Consider the following 27,200-nt stretch of genomic DNA (forward strand, 5'->3'; position numbering starts at 1 on the left):
CCTCCCATCCGGCTCACTCCCTTTCTGTCCCTTTCTGTCCCTGGTGCAGACCCATGCAGGACCTGAGCATGCCGCCACGGGCTCTGTGAGTTCCTATGAGGTTTGGTCATGTTGCTTTAGAGGATTTTGTTTGTTTACTGTCCTCCATCCCCTCTGGCTCTTACACTCTTTCTGCCTCCTCTTCTGTGGAGGGTCCTTGCCTATTTAATACATTCTTTAGCTGGTGGTTCTCAAGCTTCCTAATGCTACTTCATAAGCATAATTTTGCTACTGTTATTAATCATAGTGCAAATATCTGATATGCAGGATATCTGATAGGTGACCCCCAAAAGGATCGTGACCCACAGGTTAAGAATTGCTTCAGTCCATATACATAGCTTCCTTAAATGCACACACACACACACACACACACACATATATATATACATATATACATATATATATATATAGTGACAAACCCAGCCTATTGTTCTCTTTTTTAATCATTTTTTGGAGAGCCGACTACTCTGAAGTATATAAGGTAGACTTGTTTTTATAAGACAGCAAAGAATTTCAGGTTACAGATACACTGCAGAGGACCTGCACCAGTTCCCCAGTGGGGACATTGAGGGGGCTAGAGAGATGGTTCAGTGGTTCAGAGTGTGTACTCCTCTTGCAGAGGATGCACGTTCACTTCCTGGCACCCATATCATGCAGTTCACAATTGCCAGTCACTCTAGTTTCAGGTGGATCGCACAACTCAGGACTCTGTGAGTACCTGCAGCCATGTACAGCTACCCCCAAACAGACACGTCTGCATAATTAAGATAGAATAAATACTAAAAACAATGCTTTAAAAAACAGCTACTTTTAGATTTCCCCTCAATCTTTCACTAAAATGCTGTGATATGGATATCTTTGTAAACACAAAGACACCTCCATATTTGAATATACCTGGGGTGGGATTGCTATATTAGAAACATGCATGATTTTGATAGTGAATGCTTTCCTAGGAGCTGTGCTAATTACTCTCATTATAGCAAGGTTGGAGAGGGGCTAGGTCCCCAAACACTGTCCAGGCCAGCGTCCTCCGAACTCTTTGAACTTTGCCAAACCTAGGGTGACAATGGTGTCTCACTTTAATGTTTTCATCTGTATTTCTCCCATATGGATGCATAACATTTCCTGGAAATTAAGTCTCATTTTTTAATTTTTGTTTCATTATTTATTTATTCACATAGCTGCCTTTATCAAGATAGTCCTTCATAATTCTCACATAGAAATTGAGAGAGACAGAGAGAGAGAGAGAGAGAGAGAGAGAGAGAGAGAGAGAGAGAGAGAATCAACAGTCAGTTTGCCAAAGTCAAAACTGATCAAAAGCCAAAGAAAGACCTCATCATGATCAACAGTGTTCTATCTTCCTTGGTTCTCTTTCAAGTCCTGACTCTGTCCATCCTCTCTAAGCAAACCAAATTCCCATCATGTAAGTGACTGCATCTGCTAGGAAAAATTACAGAATTTTTCTGTTTGGCCTACACAGACTATGAAACAGGCCATTCTTTCTGCCTGGAATACCTTTTCAGTCGTGAACCCGCAACACGTCTGTTGAGCAAGTTTGTACGTCATACAAAGCAATCGATCCAGTCCCTCTTTGTCCCTCTGCTGGTCATCCTCCTCCTGGCCTCCATCAGCTGGGCAGCATTCCCTACCAACCTCAATGGCTCCAGACAGACTCTACAAGTCAGGTGAGGGCTCTGAAACCAGTTCAACTGAACTCAAATCTCGCTTCTGTTATTTATTTGCCTTGTGACTGACCATGGACTTCAGGATCCTCAGCTATAAAATGGGTTAGTAGGAACGCCCAGGAGGGCCGCTTTTAGAATTAAATGAGCTAATATTTGTAAAGGCATTAAACAGTGCCTGTGCTAAAATAGCACCAGACACACAGAATGTTCCTGTAAACTTAATCTAAACATGTTGAGCCAGCCCAGTGCCAGGCTCAGCGACAGAGTTGCCTCAGGAGGCAGTTGGACCCTGTTCAGCGGTCACTCTACTTCGCTGTGTTTTTAGCCCTTGAATGTTTCAGAAGACTGGTCCAAGTTTCAGCATCTGGCACATGACAGCTTTGTTCAAGGAATAAATAAAGACTTCCCTTCTTAAGGCCCTCATTTTAGCTGAAATATAACACAAATATGTAAAACAGAGTTAAGAAGGGTCTCCAAAACAAAAACCAGTAAGAATGTGTGTTGTCTATAACATAAGCAAACACGAAGTCTATGTCTTATTGCTAAAGAAATACAGAGGAAGAGAAGTAGAGCAGAATTAAAGAAGAGTTCTTGGGAGACTTCCCACTACAGACATCAGGTAGAGAAAGCATGTAAATGGCAGAAATCACTCAAGAGAGTATTCCAGAAAGGGCAAATAACTCCCACCAGGGGACCCTTGGAGATCCCTGAATCTTGGGTAGCTTCACCCACAATCTTACTAAATATACTGGAATGTACCCACATCCAACATAACTCTGGGGCAAAATATTTTCTAATTTGGCCTTTGAAATGAATCTTATGTTAGTAACTCCTTTGATTCATAATTGGTTACAATTTTTATATAATTATATTTCTAAATAATGAAATTATTTTAATTATTTTATAATTGGCTAATGATTTCTTTCAGCAATCACTGGGTACTCATGAGAAGTTTTAAGTTAAAAAAAAACCTCATCCACAAATTGTTTTTACTATAATGAGATGTTTGTGAATATTAAATTTAATAACTAATGGAGTTGATGTCTCTACATACTTTTAAGTTCATATATCACAATGTTCAATGAAAACTAAGCATTTTTTTTTTGTTTCCTTTCCCCCTGGGGCTTGAAACACTGTTGGGCCTTTACCTAGGCACTATTCCTGTAGAGCCATGATCACAGGTAAGACAGGCCTGCTTGCTCAAAGGCCTGGAGGCAAGTGCAATCAAGTTTTATGCTGAATATGGCAAACTCATTGTTTTTGCTGAAGCCAAGAATCTGTGTGGGGGATTAATTGGATACATACTTCTTAAGGGAACCAGCTGTCTTTATAAGTAAAGGCCTGTTACAAGAACAAACAGACCTATTTAGGCTGGAGAGTGTGGGGGACACATTACCCGTTCTCATCACTTGCCAAGAACACCATGCCCTCATTTCGTCTCAACTCCAGACACCGAGGCTGGTATCTAAAATCCTATTTTCTAGTTGGGTACAGTGGTGAATTACCTGTCATCCCAGCAATGGAGGGGCTGAGAAAGAAGATTCTGAATCCAAGGCCTGCCTGGCCTACACAGCAAGACTCAGTTTCAAACAACAACAACAACAACAACAACTAAATACGTATTAAATATAATGAACTTATATGGTCATAAAGCTAGTTCTTACATCTTCTACAAGACAATCATCCTAGCATTTTGAAGTCACTTAGAGGCTCTCTGGGTGAGACATTGCTTGTCATTATTCTTCGTCTTCACACTGAGGCTGAAGAAAGGTTTTTCCCAGGTTCTGGGAGAAGAATGTCTGCATGGAATATCTGACCTGGATGTAGTCATCAGTTTTGACAGGAACATATACATACGTGTGTATGCATATAGGGGAAATCAAGTAGATGTTTTACCCACCTCTAGGGGAAGATATTGAGTGTCCATTTGCATGGTGTGCACTGGAATTCTGTAAACCTGTAACCTGAAGCCATGCTTATCCTCTTCTCCTTTCCAGAGAAATGAGGAAAACAGCCCAGGTGAGAAGACATTACTATGCTCCACCGAGTCACAGGCAAGCCACAGCTATCTAAAACCTGCAGTTGAGTTCGTGCCCAATTCTTGCTACACCTAAGATTTGCATAACCCGGTGCTAGGGAGTTTTGGGGGGAAAACCAGAATTCCAGCCCTGAAGCCAAGCCAAGCTTCCAATGACTAGAGACTGGGAAAGCTGCCTTTTCCCAATGCAGTCTAGTTTCTGTTTCCCAATGGCATGTAAAGGACAGACGTGTTCTGTTCTGCTCCACAGTCCTGGAGCCTACTCTTAGCGATTAAGTCATTACGTGTGGGGACTGTAGAGGCCCTAACAGGGGTTTAGCTCACAGTAAATGCCATGTGATTTGTATAATGAAACACAGCCCCTTCTTTAATTACTTACCTCACCTATTGTGAGCATTTTCAGGTCAGTGGTTTTACTTAGGGGCACATCTGCAAGATTGGTATTGCTGGGAAACACTTTCGAAGCCCTCAGAATGAAGACCTCTTGACCACACCTAGACAGCAACTCACTAAAAACAATGAATGGCATTTCACAATCAGAGTGGGCGTTCTTCACCTAACCAATATATAAATAAAGGAGTGGCTGGGTGAGACCAGAGGAACCTCAAGAAAGCTTCCCCTATGTCTTGGGACACTAGGTGCTTGGCTTGGATCAACAGAAAGACAAGGGACTTTTCTCTTTCTGGTGGTCATCCAAGTCCAGAGAGATGGGACATCAGAATGTGGAACTTTACAACTAATTCTGAATCTTCCTGTGGAGTAATTATTCCAGCCCTCCTTCCACCCCACACTGCCCCTAAACAAAACCAAAACCAAAACCACACACACACACACACACACACACACACACACACACACACACACACACACACGGCCCCAGGAATTGAGAAAAGATTAAAGATAAATGCTGCACTTGGGTCTCTTAGGTCTTCTAGCTCACCTTTCGGGTGTGAGCTCAGTAAATCAGCTTGACCTCAGAGAGCAGAGAGACAGAGCCAATAAGATAAAGGAAAACAGGGGCTTGGCAAGGGGAGAAAAAGAATGATTATAAACAATTCAAATGTCAGCAGCTAGCACCAGGCTTGCTTTAAAATAGGAGTTCCACCCTGGCAAATTCTGCCTACCCTGCAAGGCTTTCTGCAAGTGCCCAGATGATGTCCCATAGGGCTTTCAGCCCTGGTTTGTTTGTTTGGGTTTTTTGGGGGGCGGGGTTGCTTGTTTGTTTTTTTGCTTGTTTGTTGTTTGTTGTTTTTTTGTTCATTCTCTCTCTTGCGGTCCCACACCTGAGATTCCCTCTGCCTTCTCTGACAATTCCAGAATCTGGGCCAAAGCTGCGTCTCCTTTTACTGGCAGATTTGCTAACTCAAAAGGAACCTAATTAGTGCTGTCTCCCTAATTGGGCATCATGTCCTTGAGCAAGTGACTTAACCTCATTGTGGCCTGGTCTCCTCAATTGCCAAATGGAGATAATAATAGGACTTTGCTCACAGGGCGTTTAGAATTCCCTGAGATCACCCACTTATTTCTCCCTTGTATAAAATACTTTACCAAGGACCTGAATGTTGTGTACACTGGTCTAGATGGTAGGGATACAGCTTAGAAAAAAAAAAGATACAAAGCTCTGATTACACAGAACTTAAATTCCAGTGGGTAAGACAGACAAAAGCCAAGCCGGGCGTTGGTGGCGCACGCCTTTAATCCCAGCACTCGGGAGGCAGAGCCAGGCGGATCTCTGTGAGTTCGAGGCCAGCCTGGGCTACCAAGTGAGCTCCAGGAAAGGCGCAAAGCTACACAGAGAAACCCTATCTCGAAAAACAAAAAAAAAAAAAACAAAAAAAAAAAAAAACAAAGACAGACAAAAGCCAGCAAAAGACTAGAGTAATGCTGGGTGGTGACAAATGCTAAAATCTGTAAAACCTAGTTAGGTTACAGAGGATACAGGAGCTTATTTGCAATAGGACAATCATAAAAGTTATCTTTGAGCAGGAGTCATATCAGCAAAGATCTGACTGCCTAGTAAATGGGGCATCTTTGTATTTTCCAGGTTCTCAACTTCAAGGTGTTAATGGGTGCTTGTAACTATGGGAGGTGCTTTCTTTTATTCTTCAAATGTATCTCTAAGCAATAGTCTGTTTTATTTTTAAATTTTTAACTTACATTTATTTATCCATTTATTTATTTATTTATTTATTTATTGTAGGCATGGGGGGGTGGGCATGGGCAATTGCCATGGCATGAATGTGGAGGTCAGAGGATAACTTTGGGGAGTCAATTCTTTGCTTCTTTCCTTCCACCATGTGGGTCCTGGGGACCAAACTCCATTGGTCAGGGTAGGAGGCAACTTCCTCTGCTGGCTAAGGCATCTTGCCAGCCACGACTAAGCAACATTTGAAAGCATCATCTCAGGTCACAAACATAACTGGTTTTCTCTTAATTATTGAATCTCATTAACACAATTTTTCATGCTACCTTACTACTCAAAGGAAGGCCCAAAGATGGGTCTTTTGATTGTTGGCCTATTAAGCCCACAAATAAACGGTTAGTACCTCAGAGGGGGTGCAGTCCCTGACTTGTCTGGAATAATCTGGAAAGAAGTAGTGAGGAGGGACAGGGAGAGGATTTAGTAGATGCTACCTCGCATCACTTGGCAGAGCAATTCTCCTGCTGGTGGGTAGGCAAACATAGATAGATAATCACAGAATTATCTCAACTTACTCATGAACCATTGAACTCACACAGAAGCCGTTTACTGTAAGAATAATTTTTCTAAAGCATGTCTTTTACACATTGGTCCCATATTTAAAATCTTGGGAAAACATTGTGAACTTAATTTCTCTGGTAGAGATTTGCAGCCTTAGCAACCAGTTGGATTAAAAGGCCTGAGAAACTGTGCAACCCAAAAATCTAAGGAGGCTTTAATCACTCCAGACTTTCTTGATCACAGAACCCCTCTCTTCTTTGATCCTTATTACCCTGAACTTTTCAATGTGCTACAAGAAAGGAAGGCCAAAACGCTCAACAAAGTCGCATCACGGCACCTAAGAACTCTAGAATCTTCAAAACAGCACAGACAGCGGGCTCTCAGTAACCAGGGAGCCAATGACTGGCTGTAGCACCTGTCGGTTCTGTAGTTAGCTTCCACGCAAACATTTATGCAAAGTGTTCCTGTGTCAAGTATCACAGAGACACTGACATTATACAAAGATTCCAGAACTTCTTTCCGAGGAACTTATTCTTTAGGCCTTCAAATATTAGAAACAGAAATTGTTCTTCCAAAGAACGTTTAAGCTACAGATTCTGAGCCACGTCAAGAGATGCCCATTGGGAGGTTTGCTCAAAGTAAATCTCTAAAAGCACACCCAAGTACGGCAGATTTGAACAACGCTTTAACAAGTCAGAAGAGCATGTGGGAAACCCCTGCCATCTCATCCCACTTTTATCCTCTGCACGCCAGTGCCTTCTCTTGACTGAGCGGGAGAGGTGGGGTTATTGACTGCCTGCTGGGAATTGTACGTAACACGCAGCCTCTCTCGTGGCTGCCAAGGTGCACACCCTTGGAAGTGTGTCAGGCGTGTAAATCTTATCTGTCATGTCTGTTATCTGATGGGAGAAGGTTAAGAAGTGCTGAACCAACACAAACCCCATGTTTTACAATTGAGAACACGGAGGCCCAGAGAGGAAACAGAACATGCCTGGATCTCCCAGGTGAAAGAAACTCAGAGCTAAGATCCAGGTGTCCTATTCCCCTGGCTCAGAACAACTTGCCTCTTCTGAGGCATCCGTCTCAGGTCAGCACCTAGAATCAGAGCATATGAAGAAAATGATAACTTAGATTTAATGGAGTGAATATTAGATTCCTCTCCATCTAGGATTCCTCTATGTCAGTTCATAAAAAGACTAATGCTCCAGCATGGGCCATTCTACTTCTTAAACCCAGAGCTGTCTACCAAACATTGTGTCTTTCTTTTTCTTTTTAATTTTATTTTAGTTGAAGTTTTTAGAAATATTTTTTATTATTTGACAATCTCATATATGTATACAATGCATCTTGAACATATCCACCCCTCTCCCTTCCCCTCTCTTCCCCTGACACTCCTCCCTCAACACATCTTCTTCCACCTTCCTGTCCTTTCCTTGTTTTTACATAACCCACTGAGGCCAATCAGCGCTGCCCACTGGAATGCTAGCAGATTTTGTGGTTTGATGCTGGATGTGTAACAATAGTTGTAGTGGGTTTGTGAGTGGAATGGTCGTGTCAGGTCCAAAAGGTCCAGATCATTTCATAGCACTCCTCCCCGTCTTCCAGATCTTACATTCTTTGCACTTTCTCTTCTTAAATGAACCCTCGTCCTTGACAAGGGAGTTGATACAGATGTCCTATTTAGGGGACAGCACCCCGCAGTCCATTATGTTTCTTAGTTGCCTAAGATACAAGTACAGAGACTTCTTAAAACAATTCCATATGTCCCAGTTGACTGCACTCCGAAGAAGTTCACAGTACAGCAGGTTTTATCTCCTACTCTTTGAAGCATGTGTACCTTGCCAAAGCATCCAGAAAATATGCCACTTTCTCGTATGGCCTCACTGTCACATAGTGGATCAGTGCAATGGTCTACCACCATCACTATGTAGGTTAGATCTTTAAGGCTTACACAAAAAGGAGGAAACAAATGCATCCCTGAGACAACATTATGAATGTGTACGTTGTTCATCACATCCACATGTCGAAAATTCCAGCTCCTTCTGAGGTTCTTTTGTTTTGTTTTAGTTTTTGTTTGTTTGTTGTTTGGTTGGTTTTGTGATGGGGGGGCTTTGATTGTTGGTTTTATGGTACTGAGGACAAACCCATGCTAGGCAAGTATGTTGGTTGTTTAGATAAATTCGCTATATATGGGATGTATTTATTTTCTCTAGTGAAAAATCAGTGATAGCTGGGGTACTACTTGGATAAATTTACAGCAGTGTACTGATCCTCCTAAACATTTAGCTTTCCATGAGCCACTCTTATAAATTCTATGAGAGTGTTTTGAGTGTGACCTTCCCTACATGTACGTCTACAAGGCAAGCAGCCATTGCCTGTGGACAGTCTTTTGTTATTCTGTGTGGAACAATGGGTGCAAGAGGAATTCCTCAACCCTTTCAATCATGATTGCATGCAACTGTGGATTCCCTACAGTTCTAAGACATTCTCAGAACTCCACTTCCTACCTGGTGGCACTCGCACAGATTGGGATAATCTTTGATTTGGACCCAATAGTACTTGGAAGGATGGAGATGCCTCTTCCCTCAGGATAGTTATCTCTGTAAAAACCTATGGCTTCCATTGGTGAAGAACTGGGTGAACCATGTCAAGATACTTGCCATGATGCTTCAGCACTTTGTTAAATGGGATAAGCCAACCCCTTTTGTATTCAGTGGATTCTGAACCTAAGGAATGGCTCAGATCTGGAAACAGCAAGAGTTCCTAATTTTCTGTTGTGATGATTAGTCTCTGCTTTCTGTTCATCCATTCTCGGCCTTATTATCTTATAATCTTATAATATTATCTTATTATCTTATAATGGGGGCAAATGTTCTCTGTGTATATATATATATGCATGTATGCTCATGCATGTGTGATGTATAGGTGTGAACATTGTGTGTGTGCATCTGTGTGTGTGTGTGTGTGTGTGTGTGTGTGTGTGTGTGATGTGAAGACCAGAAGTTCATGTTAAATGTCATTTTAGTTAGGGTTTCTACTGTTGCAATAAAACACCGTGACCAAAATCAAGTTGGGGAGGAAAGGGATTTTTCAGCTTATGCTTCCACACTGCTGTTCATCACCAAAGGATGTCAGGACAGGAACTCAAGCAGGGCAGGAATCTGGAAGCAGGAGTGCTGCTTATTGACTTGCTTCGCATGGCTTGCTCAGCCTGCTTTCTTTTCTCTCTTTTCTCTTCCTTCCTTCCTTCTTTCCTTCCTTCCTTCCTTCCTTCCTTCCTTCCTTCCTTCCTTCCTTCCTTCCTTCCTTCCTCCCTCCCTCCCTCCCTCCCTCCCTCCTTTCCTTCCTTCCTTCCTTCCTTCCTTCCTTCCTTCCTTCCTTCCTTCCTTCCTTCCTTCCTCTTCTTCCTTCCTTTCCTTCTCCTTCTCCTTTCTTCTTTTCTTTTTTTGACAGGGTTCTCTGTGTAACAGTCCTGGCTATTTTGGAATTCACTTTGCAGACTAGGCTGGCCTCCAACTCACAGAGATCAGTATGCTTCTATCTCCTGAGTGCTGGGATTAAAAGTGTGTGCCATAACTGCCAGCATCAACCTGCTTTCTTATAGAACTTGGGACCACCAGCCCAGGGACGGCACCACTCACATGAGCTGGGCCCTCCCCCATTGATCACTAACTAAGAAAATGCCTTACAGCTGGATCATATGGAGGCATTTCCTCAGTTGAGGCTCCTTTCTCTCTGATGCCTCTAGCTTGTATCAAGTTGACATAAAACCATTCAGTACAAGTGTCTTCCTCAAGTGTTCTCCACTTTATTATTTACTTTTTAATTTATTTTTTGAGACGGGGTCACAATGCATCAGGTGTTCACCAATTTGACTGTACTAGCCAGTCAACAAACCCCTTAGAGATCCTGTCTTGTACTTCCTAATATTGGGATTATAGACATATTCTACCACACCCAGCTTTTTACATGGGTGCTAGGAACCAAAATTTAGGGCCTTGTGCTTGTATGCTAAGCATTTTTAAAATAGATTTAAATAATAGCTAAATAAATAGCTTTATTAGCCACAATCTTTCTTGTCCTTAGAAACAACATGTCTCATTAGGCATTTTCATTGATTTGTTAGGTCAGATTTCTCTGGGTAACAACATAGCTGACAGTATTCACGTACAAATGGTTTCTGATGGTGGAGCCTTATTACCTGCCCTCTACTATCCAGCACCCCATTAGTCTCACTCATACTGGGAACTGGTTTCCGGAACCCCATCTTCTATTGTCAGCCTCAGCCCAAAGACAACAGCCTCTGTGAAGCTTCTCAGTGGTTCCAGTACCCACCCTTAGCCCTTCCCAGAACATTTCTTGTTGCCTTGGTAAATGGAGGAACAGTCATCTGATGGGTTTTCCAGTCTTATGCAACTGACTTTTTCTAGCACACTCATTTTTCTGACACGTAATCCCTTCCTCTGCAACATCTCTACAACTCAACTAGCAGATTGACGTCTCTATCACATCTAATGCAACTGATCGCTCTCCCAGTAGTGGACTAGCTTCACAGAGGCCCTTGACTAACTCAATTTTGACAGCTGTTCCCTGCCCTCCCCCTTTGGCCAGTGCGCATGTCCCACTCCCTGTGTTCCTGCTGGAATGCACTGACATGCTGACCAGTTCTTGCACCTCTTTTGGCCTATAGTCCCTCCCCTCTCTTTACAGGCCTGGTACTTCCCAAGTAAGCTGATATTTGGTCCTAATTATAGGGCTAGTGTCTGGGAGGGAATATGGTTGGCTGAGCCAAGAACAGCAAGCATTATATCAAGATTTCTGTGTATTATTTTTAAGAAATGAAGGGAGGATTATCCTTCAGCAAATAGGGAATCATTTATGTAGATGAAGGGGGCTCAGGAAAATCTGAAATCTGGGATTCGAGGTTCTCCAGTGCATACCAAGTCTCAGGGTTTGCTTTTATCTTATTAGGGCCCTGACATTGGCATGGGCTATTTGCTTAAACTGAGGGTTGTCTGTCCTGGAGTTCTGCATTGTTAACAACGGGGCTCTGTGCTCTGTGTCTCTCTGTTGCCTGGCTGCAGGAAATGCAAGCTCTAAGTGATATCGAAGAGGTTCTCTGCCCTAAATTGCTAATTACCTTGAACCTTGCATTTTCTTCCTTGTATGAATCGATGGCACCAGACAGCAGTCTCCCATACTATCCTCTTACAGTGACTGTTTGTTCCACCTCTCAAATGTCGGAGACACAGCCTTAGCCAATGCATCACCTACCTGCAGGTTGGCCCATCCCAGGCGAAACGCACACTGCTGCAGCATGCCAAATACAGTGAACACATCAACCAATGCTAGAGGAGCCCTGATTCTTATCCACCAGGGAGTGAACTGTAGCTAGAGTTTTCCTGCCTTGCCCACAGTCAGGACAAACCTTTGTCACCTGCCAGTCCCACAGCCACTCAGACCCAACCAAGTAAACACAGAGACTTACAAACTGTATGGCCATGGCAGGCTTCTTGCTAACTGTTCTTATAGCTTAAATTAATCCATTTCCATAAATCTATAACTTGCCACGTGGCTCATGGCTTACCAGCATCTTCACATGCTGCTTGTCCTGGCGGCGGCTGGCAGTGACTCCTTCTGCCTTCCTGTTCTTTCTTTTCTCCTCTCTGTTAGTCCTGCCTATACTTCCTGCCTAGCCACGGGCCAGTCAGTGTTTTATTTACTAACCAATCAGAGCAACACATTTGCCATACAGAACATCCTACAGCACTGAAGTACCTCCAGGATCCCGTATTTACAGTTCATCTACGGCCACTACTAACACCATCTTAGATGGTGCTTCCCAGAAGCAGAAGCTGAGCTGTGGATCTTTTGAGAGCAGTCTCCTTTAACTTTACCATCAGGAGAAGGAAAGAGAAGCAGGACAGAACAAGGGTGGGAGGACCTAAGTAAGGCTAAGTCTTGGTTGAAGACCAACAGAAGTCTGGTGCCACAGAAAACTCGGCTGCACAAATTGTACTCAATGACTAGGCATCTTTTGGGGGAAAGATGTCAATCTCTTGAATCTCCGTATTAGCCATTGGCTACTGACTGTTTTTAGGATGTGTGGGGCCACTGGCCTATAAGTGAAGCCACTTTTGTTTATCAGAGGGAGCCTCTGACAGTTACGGGTGACCTTATATTATAGCATTTAGGCATGGGTGTCAGCCAGGTGAACTGGAATTGAGGCAAGACATTTGATGGAATACTATGAATAACTTGTGTAAGAAATGCTCTGAGCAGGCAGTATCAGTAGATAACCAAAGCAACATTTAGATGCAACTTGGCAAATAAGGTCAATGAGAAATACTGTCTTTTATTCTCAAAACCAAAAATCGTATTTAAAATTGATAAAAAAAATATTCTGTACAAATAATTTCCTATTTTCCCATATGGCTTATAAACTACTTTGTAGGATGTAGAGAGAAGTAAATATTTTGTAGATTTGCAATCTAATATATCAACTAAGTGGGGGGAAAACAACAGGATACAAAGTATAAGTTGGTTTTCTGTTACTGTGACAAATATTTGAGATAATCAACTTATAAGACAATAAGAGGTCACTTTTGGCTCACAGTTTTGACAGTCCATCGCCACTTGGCTTGTAGCAGAGCAGCACCTTATGGCAGAAAGCAAATAAAACATAGGAAAGACGCCTCATCTCAGGCCAAGATACGAGAGAGAAGAGCTAACAGTTTCATTTGAGAGCATATGCCCCCCAAAAGCAAGCCTCCTACAATACTCCACCCCTGAAAGGTCTCATCATCCTCCAGTATCACCAAGGTGAGGACTAAGCCTTTAACACAACAGTCCTTGGGGTACAGTCCAGAGACAAACTGTAGCAGAAAGCATGCATGTAATACATGTCGATGCGTTAAGATTTGACACAGCCATGAAAAAAAAAATGCTGCACTTTAAACCAATGGGTCTCAAAAATTTTGTTATGAGGACCACTTTATATTCTGGAAATCACTGAGGATCAGCAAGTACTTTTTTCTTTGTGAGCTACAGCTATTAATATTTACTATACTCAAAAAATTAAAATTAGAAAATGTAGAAGATTAAGTTACACAAGCACAAAGTCTGTTGGAGTTATGATGCTATCCTGATACATAGCTTCTGGAAGACTTCTTTGTATAGTCATGATGGAATAAGAGTCAACAGACAATGGATTTGTGTTATGAAACGATTTCTGGTCCTGTGGACCTCCTGAAAGGCCTCAAGAACCACACACGTTGAGGATACTATAGTAAATCACTAATTACTATTGTAAATAATTCTATATATTTCTCTTGGTTGTCTTTTATGTTTCCAACCTTTCTACAATATGCATCTTTGGTTTCATGATTACAAAACTGAGGGATAATTTAGAAGGAGTGTTTATTATTTTATAGTCAGACCGTATGTTATTGAGTTGGAGCATGTTCCTTGAACTATTTTTTGAGATTTGGAAAAATTCAAGAAAGATGTGTTTTACACTGCTGAGCTTGTTTTAGATGCTTTACACAAACCAAACCACACATGAAAGAAAACCACTAGGAACTGTCTGGAAAGAAGGCAAGTTCTAGACAGGGAGGGATGCTGGTGGGGTAGCCTGTCCCTGGAGTGTTTATCCAGCTACACTTCAGGCTTTAAGTAGTGTAGTCATTGATCTGAGGACACCCTCCATCCACATCATTTCCTGTTGTAAAGTGATCACACAAACACAGCCCATGGTCCCCTTGCTTATGTTTGTGTCTGTGTTCTCTCACCTGACATGCCACATCAATTCACCACTTGTCAAATGCAGGAGAGTGAGCAGAGCCTACACGCTAACCACAGTGGATGTCTAATGGGTCATGCTGAGTGTATGAGATCTTTAAATTCGTAGTTTTGTGTTGAACTTAGCACCTCTGTTCTGTTGGAACCAAGTCTAATATAGCCGAGGTTGACCTTGAACTCATTGTGTAGCCAAGGAAACCTTGAACATCTGTGGTTGTCTCTATTCCCTCTTTAGTGCCAAACTAGATATGGATTATACTACCCAGACTCCATAATATCCCATGTTGTGTATCTTTATTACAGATAAAATGACTCTTGTCTCTGAGTCTTCCTAGCTAATCTGATGTTCCTGGAGGGGCTGGATTTTATTATTGCCATTGTTGTTGTTATTGTTATTATTATAGCACCCATGTTATTGTGTCTCCAAATCCTCACTACCCATGTACCCATACCACTGACTACTCAATGCCCTTAGCAAGAGGCAGCTCTTATGGGTAAAAGGACACACTCTGAGAATTAGTTGCAGGTTCTGGTCCTGCTTTACTGCATTTTAAATATGTAGCCTTGGGGACTCACTTAGCCTTTCTGAGCATTAATTTCCTCGTGTGTAACATGCAGCTAAACTCCTCCATCTCACAGGGCTATTGTGGGGATTTAATGACTCCGTTGAAGTCCCTGGTACAGCTGCAATCCACAGTGATTGTCTAGTATCTGCTGCTGCCTTTTCCCATTGGTAATCAATTGCAGTAGCAGGTTTCAGAAGGGCTCACTAGGCTGGGGAAGCAGCCTAAAGGAAGTTTGCCTTTAAGAAGAATACAGTCTCCGTTCCTCTAGAGTTAAATGGGTGACTTGAGCCACCCTAGTGCCCAGTGCTTAACTCTCAGCACGAGTCCTTCATGGCCCCTGAAGGGGGAAGGTAGGGAACCTTCACTAAGACAAGCTCAGACTCACACACCCTTTCTGGAGCAGTCACACACCAAGCAAGAGTAAAGAGAGAAATTTTGGGTTAAAATAAAAAAAGCCCTCAAAATACAGAAGCCCCCTTCTAAAATAAGAGTGACAGTAGGAACCATTTTTTTACTGAGAGAAGTCTGCAGTCTGTCTGTCTGTCTGTTAGCCATCATAGGCATCTGAACATTCTGGTGATCCAACTCACCTAGGCTCCATCCCTGAGACACAACCCTTCAAAGGTCTCTCACCCTCCAGCCAGGTCAGACAATCTGAACATTAAAATCTAAAGATAGGCCAAGCTAAGCCGGTGTAAGGAGAGGGGAAGGATTGTCAAGGAAGAGGATGTAGAAGGACTTAGGAGCCCAGTGTCCACAGGGGTTGTGAAGTTCGTTCTGCTGGAGAGGTGTCCATTCTCAGGCAGGACCTATTCCAGACTCCATACGGTGAGCTCTGGAGATCAAGCTGCCATCTGCTGATCAGAACAAGAACAGTCCCGGTCATGCTTCTGGAATGATGTCCAGGCAGTTAGTGGTGATACCGTTTGGGTAGTGGACAATACCTTCCTGCCCTCCCTAAGTCAACAGCAAAGTCAGGACATTTGGTAGACTGCTACATGGTCTCCAGTATCCCCCCTCTCCTTCATCAGCAATAGAAACCCTCCAAATTTTAGCTCCATATTTGATTGCCCTGGATGCAGACTACATTTCCCAACTTTTCTTTCAGTTAAACTTAGTCACAAGACTAAATCCTGGTATATAAGATGGAAATGGAAATAGATGTGTAAATTTCATAAAATGTTAAAGGTAGAATCATTGCCTCTTCCACCCAGTAAGTTGCAGTTTAGATATTCTGCCTGGGACTATCGACGTTATACTGATCCATGAGGTGTTGTAGGTAACAGAGCATAAATCTAGGAGGATTCTGGGGCTTTGAAGACTGTGGCATTGCCATAAGAGCTGGCAACACTTAACAAGCTGCTCTGGAGCAGGTTCAAAAGCCCAAGGTTTCCAGTTCCCTGGGAAAAAAAATCACGGAGCCTAATGGTGTTGAGTAACGTCTTTTAAATGTTCGCTGTCTCAGGCCTGTCTGAGGTATTTTACATGCATTAGTTCATTTAATCCTCACAGCAATCCCATACAGCGAGTGTTGTGCTACCCTTGTCCCGTAGATGAGGAAACATACATGAGGCAAACCAGCCAGCTTGCTCAAGTTCACATGAACAGACAATAGTGTATATCTGATCCTGATCACCGGGCTCCAAGCCCACCCCTAGCCACAAATGACTGCAGTGGTGTAGGAAGAGCACAGCAGGTTACTTTGGGTGGTTCCTGCTCTTATCTCTTCTCATCCAGAATTAGATTTTTCTTTTACTAACTGCAAGATGGACTCTGTTACTTTCTGTAGCAGCCTAGAGGACCACTTGCATGTGTGTGGGCACGGGACGGGGGAGGGGGGGATGTTCTGTTTTAAACCATGGAATCCATGATGGAATTGGAAGTCTGGAGTGAGCAAATAAAAAGGGATCTTCTTTTTAAAAAACTGGGTGTTATATTCTAAGCTGATCACTAGACTTAGCTCTATCAACATAACATTTAGGGCATACAATCTCTGAGGTGTGTGTGTGTGTGTGTGTGTGTGTGTGTGTGTGTGTGTGTGTGTGTGTGTATGTGTGTGTGTGTGTGTGTGTGTGTGTGTGTGTGTGTGTATGTGTGTGTTGCATTCAACATGGACTGCTGGAGGAGTGAATTCTAGTGGTGGGGAGGGGGGAGGCTCTGCCTAGATGCCCTGTCCTCACATCTGCACTTGATGTTTGGAAACTTCTCAGTGTAGGTCACAGCATCCTAGCAGATTTCCCCAGAGCCTGTGACAAACAATGTGAGTATTAAGGCTGGACTCCATGACCACAGTTCAAGACCAATCTACAGGGCTATCCAACCTGAGGATGTACACCTTGGCCAGCTTCCTCATCTACCCCCAGTCTGCCCTCCTAACCACCATGCTGGGATAGCATTTGAGATCTGACCCCAATAAACCTGCCCATGGTATTACATACCAGAATCAGCTTACGGAGTACATATTACCTCATATATGCCAAGTAAAATTTCAAACCAAGGCCTAGGGCTGTGACTCAGCTGGTCAAGTGTTTTACCAAGTGAGCATGCAGAACTGAGTTTGAGTCCCAGAACCCACAGTCCCATTCCTTGCCCTTGAGAACATTATCACACCTATAATAACATATTTTATCATTGTTTTTCCAAAAGGCTAAAGATTGATGAAGTCTAGTTCTGTGTTCACCTTGTGCGTGGCTGTGTGTGACATCTAATAGTCCACAGCACATAGTAGAGGCGTGTGTGTGTGTGTGTGTGTGTGTGTGTGTGTGTGTGTGTGTAGAAGAGTTCATCACACATACAGATATTTGGGAATAGACAGTCCTTGACGTTTTGAACCTTGCACTTCAGAGCAGATATTACTCAAGCAATAACACAGAGATAGAATGACAAACTAAGGTAAGCACCTTGAAGGAAAGAAAGGCTGTGCTGAGAACGTGGCTTTACGTATAGTGGACTTGGCTGATGGAGGTGGGGCTGGCAGGAAAGCACATCAGAGCCTACCTCCCCGAAAGAAATGATGCTTGAGCTTGGGTAGATGGGTCTGGTCACCTGGAACAAGTTTTAGGGCAAGGAGTAATATCCTGTACACTGCAGACTCTTGTGACTCAGTCTTGACCTTCTACCCACTAGATGTCAGTAGTTCCACCACCTGAGCTCTAGTTGTGACCAATCGAAATGGGTGCAATCATCGCCAAATGTCCCCTGTGAGGCAAAATCCAGCTGAGACTCAATTGAGCTGGGGAAGAGGCAAAGTGACTGTGTAGAGAAGTGTGGGGAGGAGAAGTGGAAGGAGGATGTATTAGCAGAAGCCATGGGTAGGAGCGTTGTGTTCCTGGAGCTTCCAGATTCCCTGGGCAAAGGTAGCCATGACTTTCAGAGGCAGAAAGGACCAAAACTGGAAGGCTAAGAAAAAAGGAAGTAAATGGTCTGCTTCCTAGAAAAGAAAACAGAACCTACAGGATGGGGGTGCGGACCCACAAGGCTAATGACAGGATCTCCTAGCTAGACTCACTGGAATCCAGAAAATGAAAGCGCTTCCCTAAGTCCAGAACCCTGAAACAATGTCAATGGACTTGGGTGGTTACATGGAGCCCATTCATCCAGCCTGGTTCCCAGGACTGATGAGGGGTGATATATGAACCTCTGTGGGCTTCATTCCATAAATCAGCAGACACTCCCCAGTATTTGCATTGTTAATGGCAGTACCTAGCCCTCCGGTGTTGCTGCAGAGACTTGTCCTGAAGCTGCCTCCCCTCCTGGAACTGCCCAAGCCAGTTGGCAAAGGGGAGCAGGTTGCTGGGTGATTAGGTCTGCAGCTCATTTTAAAATCAGCCAAAAGAAAAGGTCTGGCTGCAGAGATGTAGGCTTGGTATGCTGATGAGCACCTCCAAACAGGTGAGGGGGTCACAGAGCCTTGGAGGTAAAGCTGACGTGTGGGGGGGACCACAGGGCCTCTAGCTTCCAGTCACCTCCTTCCCTGCTAGGAAGTTCCCAGCTATCTCTAACTGGGTCATTGCATAAAAACAGAGGTCATCAAAGCAAACCCCTGTGGCACTCAGCTTCCTTCCTGCCCCATGCATGTTGGCATAGTTCTGCTTTAGTGGTGGAAGTGGGAGGCTGATATTAGAACATCTAGTGAGCATCTTCAATGTAGATACCCCAGCTCGTGCTCCTAAAATCCCCACAGACTCTCCAGGGCATGTGCTGGTTCGGAATCCCTGGGTTTTCCTTTTGCCTGAGACTCTATTACTATTTGGTAAGACATTGACCCTGATAGTCTTAATTTAAGATTTTTACATGTTTTTTTTCATGAACTTCTTTTTGCATTAATTTTTATCTGTTTTAAGTATTGTGTTTAGGCTGGGGGATATAGCTGAGTGGTGGAGTGCTTGCCTAGCATGTGCAATGACTTGGGTTGGATCTCTAGCAGGGTACATGCTATGTAAATATATAATCATTCAGATAGCTAGCTAGTTTTTTAGTGTCCCCTAAATGTTATTTTGTTATGAAATATGACTTAAAAAGAATACATGGAACATACAAATTGTCATCTTAACCATCTTTAAGTGTAGCATTCAGGCATTAGGTACATTTACATTGTTATCACAACTCATCTTCAAAACTCTCCCCAAAAAGAAACCCGATGCTCATTAAACTCTAACTTCCCATTCCCTACTCTGATTTTTAGCAAACCACCTTCACGTCTTCTGTCTCTATGACTGTGACAACCCTCAGTACCTCACATAAGTAGACTATTGTGATATTTTTATAGCTGGCTTGTTTCAGTTAACATAATGTCCTTAAGGATTATCCACATTGTAGTGTGGGTCAGAATTTACTTCCTTTTTAATAATGAATAATATTTGTGCATGTTTGTGTGTATGCATTTGTGCAGGTGTGTGTATTTTCTGTGTAACCATTGTTTCTGTGTATGTGTTTGTGTGCGCCCCCCCCCCATGTTATTTATTTATCCACTCAGGGATTCTTGCTTCCATCCTTTAGCAATAGTGAATAACGCTGCCATGGGCAGGAGCATAAAAGCTTCTGTTTGAAAGCCTGCTTTCAGTTCTTTTTTGTTCTGTACCCAGAAGAGGAATTGCTAGGTTTTTAATTTCTTGAGGAACTGTCGAATTGCCTTTCCATCATAAGTGCACCATTTTCCATTCTCACCAATGGTGAGAAGGATTACAAGTTCCCCATCGTTACCAACACTTGTTTCTTTCTTTTTCCCTCGCCTTTTATCTATCTTTCATAGTAGCATCCTAATAAGTGTGAGGTAGTACTGTCCCTCCAACTCTGCAGCTGAGGAGGATCTCACTGGATGCCCTGGAGTCCCGAGCTGGCTCACTGGTACAAATCATCACCTGCTGAGCTCTGATCCTGTTTTTCCATCCCTTGCTTGAGGTGATATAAGAGAAACAACTGTGATTTGGAGCAGGACACTAAGTGACCTGTGCTTTAGTTTCCTGATCCAAAGAAAGAGGGTAACATCTCTCCTTACCTAAGCGTTGTCGTGAAGAGTAAACAGATTAACTCCTAGGAAATCCTTAGACATCATGAGCCCCATCCATATCTGCATAAGTGAGAGCTATGGTTACTGTTCACTTTATCTGCAGATGTAACTTTTGTCTTGAAATATGCATATTCTATTGGAAAGATGTAGATGTATCAAAAGTTGCAAAGATCAAACAGTATGTTCCCTTATGCCTTTCACCTATCTTCCTCTAATATACTGTCTTTCGTAAGCATGCATGTTTGTCAACACAAAGGAAGTAACATTGGCACATTATTACTAGCTAAGCTGCCATCTTTTTTTTTTTTTCATTTCTTTGATTGTGCCCCTTTTTTAAATTCTGTGACCCAAATCAGGATACCACGTTGTATCCAGGCTGAGCGGTTTCCATCTGTTTTGCTTTCTATTTGTTATTTGCCCGAATAATGTAGAAGCTGGAATTTGAATGTCTTTAGGCAAAACATGGCTCTTCCTCTGCTAGACCTTTCCAGCAGGCTCTGTCATCAGGAGGCTGTTTCAGACTCCTGTATTTAACTGCTTGGAGATGTGTGGATTTGTGACCCTCAAGTCCAGCAACATGCTGTCCTGTCCCTTCTCAGAGGCTCTAACTGGATGAGCAGTTCTTCTGGGTCTCCCAAAACCACCCTATTGAAATGTATATGCTCTCAGAGATTCGGTCCACATGAGCTATTCACAGCTAACTATCTCGGGAGAAAAAAGTTGATGCGGAGAGGGCCTACAGGATTGATTGGGGAAGAAGTGTCTGGAAGGAAACACCTGCAGGGGGAGTGATCCTCCACAGGAAGGCTGCCAGCCATTGCTGCTCCACTCACCTGTCCTTTGTCTTGGGGTTGGCCCTGCTTGGGTTGGGTCTTGACTCTTTCTGCTCAACTCTGGGTCTCCACACCCAAAGGAGCTGCTGGCATCATGGGACTCGGAGTTTAGAGAAGCCTACCACATATCTAGTCTCTGGTCTTTCCCTTCATTCCTGGGCCTCCCCCTCCCTTTGCAGGATATAATTTAGGACCTTAGTGACCAACGGGGGGGGGGGGGGGTGAGGGTGGGGAATGTCTAGGAAACACCCAGCTACCTCAAACAGTTCATTAGGGACCCTGTATCTGCCTCAAGCAAAGTGCTGAGCAGAGATTTGAAAGTGACAACCCAATATCTAAATGACAACAGCTGCAGGATTGCTGTTTTTTTTTTTTCATTTGACTTTGAAATAGACCGCAGACTATTAGCAGCCAACCAGCTCACTGCCTTCACACCTTCACATATCTAGATGTGCACACTCCGAGCTTTGCATTAGATATCTTTCATTTGTGGATATTTAGAGACATTCATTCTTGACCAATAGCATGGATAGCCAGAAAATAATGATGAGAGGTTTGATCTCACACACACACACACACACACACACACACACACACACACACACACACACACCAAAAAAAAAAAAAACCACAAGAGTATTTTCCTACTTTAAATTCTTGTTCTTACTTGTAGGTAGAGCTTACTAAACACCGCCAATTTCAGCCATACAATTACCCCTGCACCTACCTCTCTTAGTGCTACCTACCATGCAGTTGGGCAATAGAATGGATCAGAAAGGCCACATTGTGAGGAGCAGCTTTGCAGTCGCTGACTGGCTGTGTGAACTCGGGCAAGTTACTCAACCTCTTTGTGCCTCACCTTCACCTGTCAAATGGGGATAATTGTAGCACCTGCCTCCCAAGGTTGTCGTGAGGTGAAATGAAAGACAGGTGAGGCAACACCTGCGAAATGCCTAGTGCAGCGCCTTGCAGGTACGACGTTCTCCCGACTTTTAGCTTTTGTTATTTAGAAGGTTCTGGAAAAGGCAACATTAGTTTGGAGGCAAGGTAAGAGGTCTGAGAAGAGTGTGAAAGGGAAGCTCCTGTGCATGAGCTGGCATCTCATCGGCCGGAGCAGCTTTCATACTGAGTGACTCGTTATTCCGGCCTCCACTTGCCCGATGAGAAGGGTTAAGTTCAGAGGGTCCATCAGATGTGGCACTGGTCACGTGGAGAGAGAGGTCATCTAGTTGGCCTTGGAAGAGAAGCAAGGTACAGTTAGGAATGTGAACTCCGGTGTCAGACTGTCCCAGGAGGATCTGTCGGTGTGCCCCTGAAGCTAGCTGTGTATGGAGGGGCGCATGCCCTGTGCCTCACTTACATCATGTGTAACTGTACCTGGCTGGTAGCACTCTGTTATGGTAGCTCCAGAAAACAAACACAAGTGGAGATATTGGTTATACCTTACTGGGTTATTGGGGGGTCCTGCAGCAGTATTTTTAGAAGTCTTTAAGAAAACAGCAGGAAAATACCTCCCTGAAAACAAAGACCCTCTGAGTCTGCATCTCTTGCTCTTTGTGAAAACGTAAGCCTCCCTTTGCTTTTGTTTTACAGGTAAGAAGGCTAACACGTGGAATGGAAGGGGGGGGTGACTTGGTTTGTGTGTTTTAGTTTATGATATTACATTAAGAGGAAGGGGTTTTTTTTTGTTTTTTAAGCACTTGGCGTAGACATTCAGAGACACAACAGCAGTGTCAAGCGGACTAGAAAGAAGCTAGACAGAGCATCCACAGGAATCTGAAGGGTGAGAAGGTTAGCAAAACAGTGACCTCATGGCTGGCAGATAACTGGAAAGTACCATGTGGTCACATACCTCAGAGGCCCCCGGCGCAGTCCTTGCCCAGGCAATCTGCCTCCACACCAGCTGCGCCACTGTGTGGATTGAGTTTCTCTTAGCTTCAGCTCAGTCACGGCAGGGGAGGGTACCATCTAGCCCCTTGACAGGATTAATTCTGCGGTTCCCTTCTTTCTAACTGGCTCTTTGCCTGGTCTCCAAACTGCCACCCATTCCTGGGCAAACCAATGAAGTTAGACATTTGGAGGGGCCTGGCTACAAATAATGCTGTCCTGAAGGAAGGCTCTGGTCATGAAATCAGCATGTGCCCATTCCATGCTCCAGACTGTTCCTACTGCTCCAGCTGCTGCTCAAGCTGTTGTATCTGGCTTGAGCAGGTACAGTCAGTGTCCTGCAGAATGGTAACAAGTCAGAGGGGGGCAGGATAAGACAGGTAAGAAAGCTTAGAGACAGGAGAAGCTGCCATGGGAGGGGGCAGGAAAGAGGCTCCAAGGTTTGTTATCTTTGGCCCCTCGAACATTTCTCCGCCTTGGTGAAGCAACATCCCCAAGTGGCTGACCTACCCATACCCCCCGCATGAAGTGTGTGGAACAAGCTTACCTCCTCACTCCTCTCCCCTGAGGATGAGGTCACCTCCTGAGTTCTTTCCTGTGTTTCTGAGCGTAGCTGGCAAGCTGTTTGATCTCCTGTCTCCTTCTGTAGGTGACCTCTGAGTGGCCTCAGATGGAAGCTGACAGGACACGGATTCATGGGCCAAATGCACAGCGTCTGTGAGCAGAGCACACTTCAGCTAACCTCAGCAAGTTCCAAACTGGATTCTCCCAGCTGGTCCTCACTTTCCTGCTTCATCCTCCCCCCACCCCGCCCCCCCAGAACGGTGGTTCACGAAAGCTGGTCAGTGGATCCATGTGGTGAAAAGCACCGTTTCCTCTGAAACTGACATCCACTCCGGGCTTCTAAAACACAGTCCCTTCCCCTCATAGACACTTAGGATTCGTGATCAGACAGGGAAGGGCAGTGGACCAGAAAGAGAAAGGGTAGGCCTCTCTGGAACGAAAGTTTCAGAGACCTGCTTCACTTTGTGTGTGGATGGATACATGCAGGTGCACTGTGTATGCCAGAGCATATACACATGTGTGCATCTGCATGTAGAGGTCAGAGGGCAACCCCTGTTATAATTCCTGAGGCACCATACACCTTTTCTTGGAGATTGAGTCTCTTTCTAGCCTGGAATTCACCAAATAGCTTAGGCTAGTTGACCGTTGGGATCTACCTGGTGTGGCCTTCTTAGAGCTGAGATTACAGGTATGAATTACGATACCCCGTGGTGTTTATTTTTGTCTGTTTTATGATTTTGTTTATGTGTAGCAGTGATTTGCCTGCATTTATGTCTGGGAACTATTTGCACACTTGGTACCTGTGGAGGCCAGAACAGGGCACTGGATCCCTTAGAACTGAAATTACGCACAGTTTTAGCCACCATGTGGGGGCTGAGAATTGAACCTTGGTCCTCTGCAAGAGAAACAGGTGCTCTTACCATCTCCAAGTGACTTCCCCCATAGTGTTTTTTGTTTGGTTGATTTGGTTTTTCTTTTAATAGGTTCTAGTGATCAAACTCACATCTTCATTTTGCACAGTTAAGTACTTTATTGAGCTATTTCTGCCTCCCCAAGTCCTCCTGCTTTTTTTAAATCACTAAAAAACTCAGTTGTGTTACATGAAGAAAAGACACTGCTCCTAGTCAAGTTCCATACCTGCATAAATACATAGAGATGAGTCCACACTGTGATTAAAATGTTATAGTACATTTTCAACCTTCCAGACTTTTCCCTGTTCCCTTTATGGGTTGAAGTGTATCTGTCCCCGACCCCCATTCATATATTAAAGTTCTAGGTCTCAGAACCACAGAAGATGACTTTATTTGGTGATGGGTTCTATACAGATGTAATAAAATTAAACAAGGTCGTTAGAGTTTGCCCTACTCCAGTCCTACAGGTGACCTTATAAAAAGAGGCAAACAGTATAAATGTCTGTAATCTGAGCCCTTGGAAAGCAGATGCAGGAAGATTACAAGTTGGGGCTACCATGGGCTATGCAACACTACCCTGTCATGGAGAGAATAATTAAAGTTTGTAAAGTGAAGGAAGAAGTTAGTGCAAATGTGAACTTGGTGATTAACAAGCTAAGGAGAGAGCCCTAAAAAGACCCTTCTCTTATAGTCCACAATTCAAGACATTGAGCATGGACTTGCAGCTTCCAGATCTGTGGTATAATGAATACCTGTTGCCTCACAGCGTCATTTGAGGTACTCGTCATTTGAGGTTACAACAGCCCAGGAAACTGGCATCTAATATCTTTATCACCAGTAACCTCCTTTGACTCTAGCCTGGGAATCATTCTGTGTATTTTACTCTATAGTTTCGCATCATTCAGAATGAAATCACAGACATATTGTACGTAGCCTGAATTTAGCTTCCTTCATGCAGCATAACCCTTTTGAGATTCGCCCACACATTTTTTTTCAATGATTTTCATTGCTAAGAAGTATTCCATTGTATGGATATAGAGTTTGTTTATCCATTCACCAGTTGAAGGACATTTGGATCATGTCCAGGTTTTGGTTATTGTAACTAATGCCTCTGTAAATGCTCATGTATGCAATTTTTGGGTGTGAGTGCGTGTTTTGATTTCTGTTGGGCAAATACCTAGGGGTGGGATCCCCAGATCATATGATAAGTGTATGTGGAAATTTGTAAGAAACTATCAAGCCATTTGCAAAGCTACCATTGCATTCTTGTGTTTCCACCAGCAATGGGTGAACGCTTCCCTAGTATATATATATATATCTTGTGTCACTCAATGGTGGGTTTGTTTGTTTGGGCTTGCTGACCCACTGGGCATGCCCAGCTCTCTCTTTGCGGTTTTAGATTTCACTTTACTAATAACTAAGAACATCTTGTCATAGTTTCGTTTTCCGCCCTATAACTTCTTTTGTGAAGTATCTAGTCAAGCTTTTCCTAACTTTTAATTGGGTCGCTTGTTTTCTTATTATTGAGTTTTGAGAGGAGTTTTGATAAGTCCCTTATCAAATATGTTTTGTTTTTCAACCAATCTTCACTTCATCTTTTCTTAACATTGAAGGACAAGCTTTAACTAAAAAATTTTAAGTTAGCAGAGAAAGTATTGGGTTTCGTTATGATGCGTTCATGCACTTACATCGCTGGACTTCATGGTAGTTTGACTCCACCACAGCAAATCATCAGGCCCTACATTTTTAAAAAGTTTGTTTAAAACTCTGTTGAGTCTTAGAATACTTTCAGTTTTGATGTAGACCACGTTATCATTTGTTTTTAATGGCTCGCTTGAAGGAGTTTTGCCCAAGGTCACAAAGGTTTTCAGAGTCTCCCCTTTCATCCTGAGTGGGCAGCTGTTTTCACCCTGGTCAGCTCATCTTCTGGGAAGTGTGCACATCAAAGGAGATGAGTGATTTTCAAACACTTGGGATTTTGTTTTGCTTGTTTGTTTGTATGTTTTTTGAAACATGGTCTTAGTATGTAGCCCTGGCTGGCCTAGAACTCACAGAGGTCTGCCTGTATATGCCCCGCAAGGGCTAGAATTATAGATAGGTGTGCATCACCATCCACAGCCAACTTGCAAATTTTTTGAAAGTAAAGGAACCTACTTCCCCCTGGTCCATACATAACACTGCCAGATACAAAACAGATGATCAGTCCCTCCGGCCGAGTGCTCCTAAGGTTCTGGTACAAGGAGATCCCCTTCATATCTGCATAAACCCCCTGAGGACCACATGGAAATTCAAGTTCTTATTAGTGCCGAGGATAAGCTGAGGTTCTACACATCTAAAAAGTTCTAGATGATGTTCAATTCTGGTATGAATACCTCATTTTGAGTGAGTGATAAGGCTCTAGAATCTTCTAGATGCCGAAGTGGTGAGTCTGTCATCATCAGTGTAAGACTCTACATTTCTACAGTGTGTTTCTTCCAAGATCAAAGTGCTTCCATGTCGGCAGCTGTTTTCTCTCCCTCCTATGTTCCACAATAGCCCCACTTAACTGAGAGGTACATCAAGGTCCAGGATTGAGCCAAGTTCACCAGAACCTGGCAGAATCACGTTCAAAAGATTGCTGCAGCTAGCTGGAGACTAGTGCCATTGTGGACTGTGATAAAGCCATTG

The 27,200-nt window shown here is 43.5% G+C and overlaps 2 long non-coding RNA genes across 7 annotated transcripts in view; one reads left to right on the forward strand and one right to left on the reverse strand.

Annotated features, from left to right (window-relative positions):
• Positions 1 to 3,777, reverse strand: part of LOC143272935 (uncharacterized) — a 40,130-nt gene extending 36,353 nt beyond the window's left edge. The window contains exon 1 of the long non-coding RNA XR_013050617.1: positions 3,625 to 3,777. This is a non-coding gene — a long non-coding RNA (uncharacterized LOC143272935). The remainder of the gene's footprint in view (positions 1 to 3,624) is intronic.
• LOC143272934 (uncharacterized) lies at positions 1 to 25,147 on the forward strand. 6 transcript variants are annotated; one of them, XR_013050612.1, is made up of 4 exons: positions 1 to 85; positions 1,520 to 1,724; positions 3,722 to 3,805; positions 23,708 to 25,147. It is a non-coding gene; the product is annotated as an uncharacterized LOC143272934 (long non-coding RNA). The 6 variants fall into 6 exon arrangements; XR_013050614.1 differs by lacking the exon at positions 3,722 to 3,805 and adding an exon at positions 22,869 to 22,962; XR_013050615.1 differs by having other exon boundaries at positions 35 to 100.
• Positions 25,148 to 27,200: the final 2,053 nt, after the last annotated feature.

Source organism: Peromyscus maniculatus, chromosome 4 (genome assembly GCF_049852395.1).
Source record: "Peromyscus maniculatus bairdii isolate BWxNUB_F1_BW_parent chromosome 4, HU_Pman_BW_mat_3.1, whole genome shotgun sequence".
Taxonomy (NCBI): Eukaryota; Metazoa; Chordata; class Mammalia; order Rodentia; family Cricetidae; genus Peromyscus; species Peromyscus maniculatus.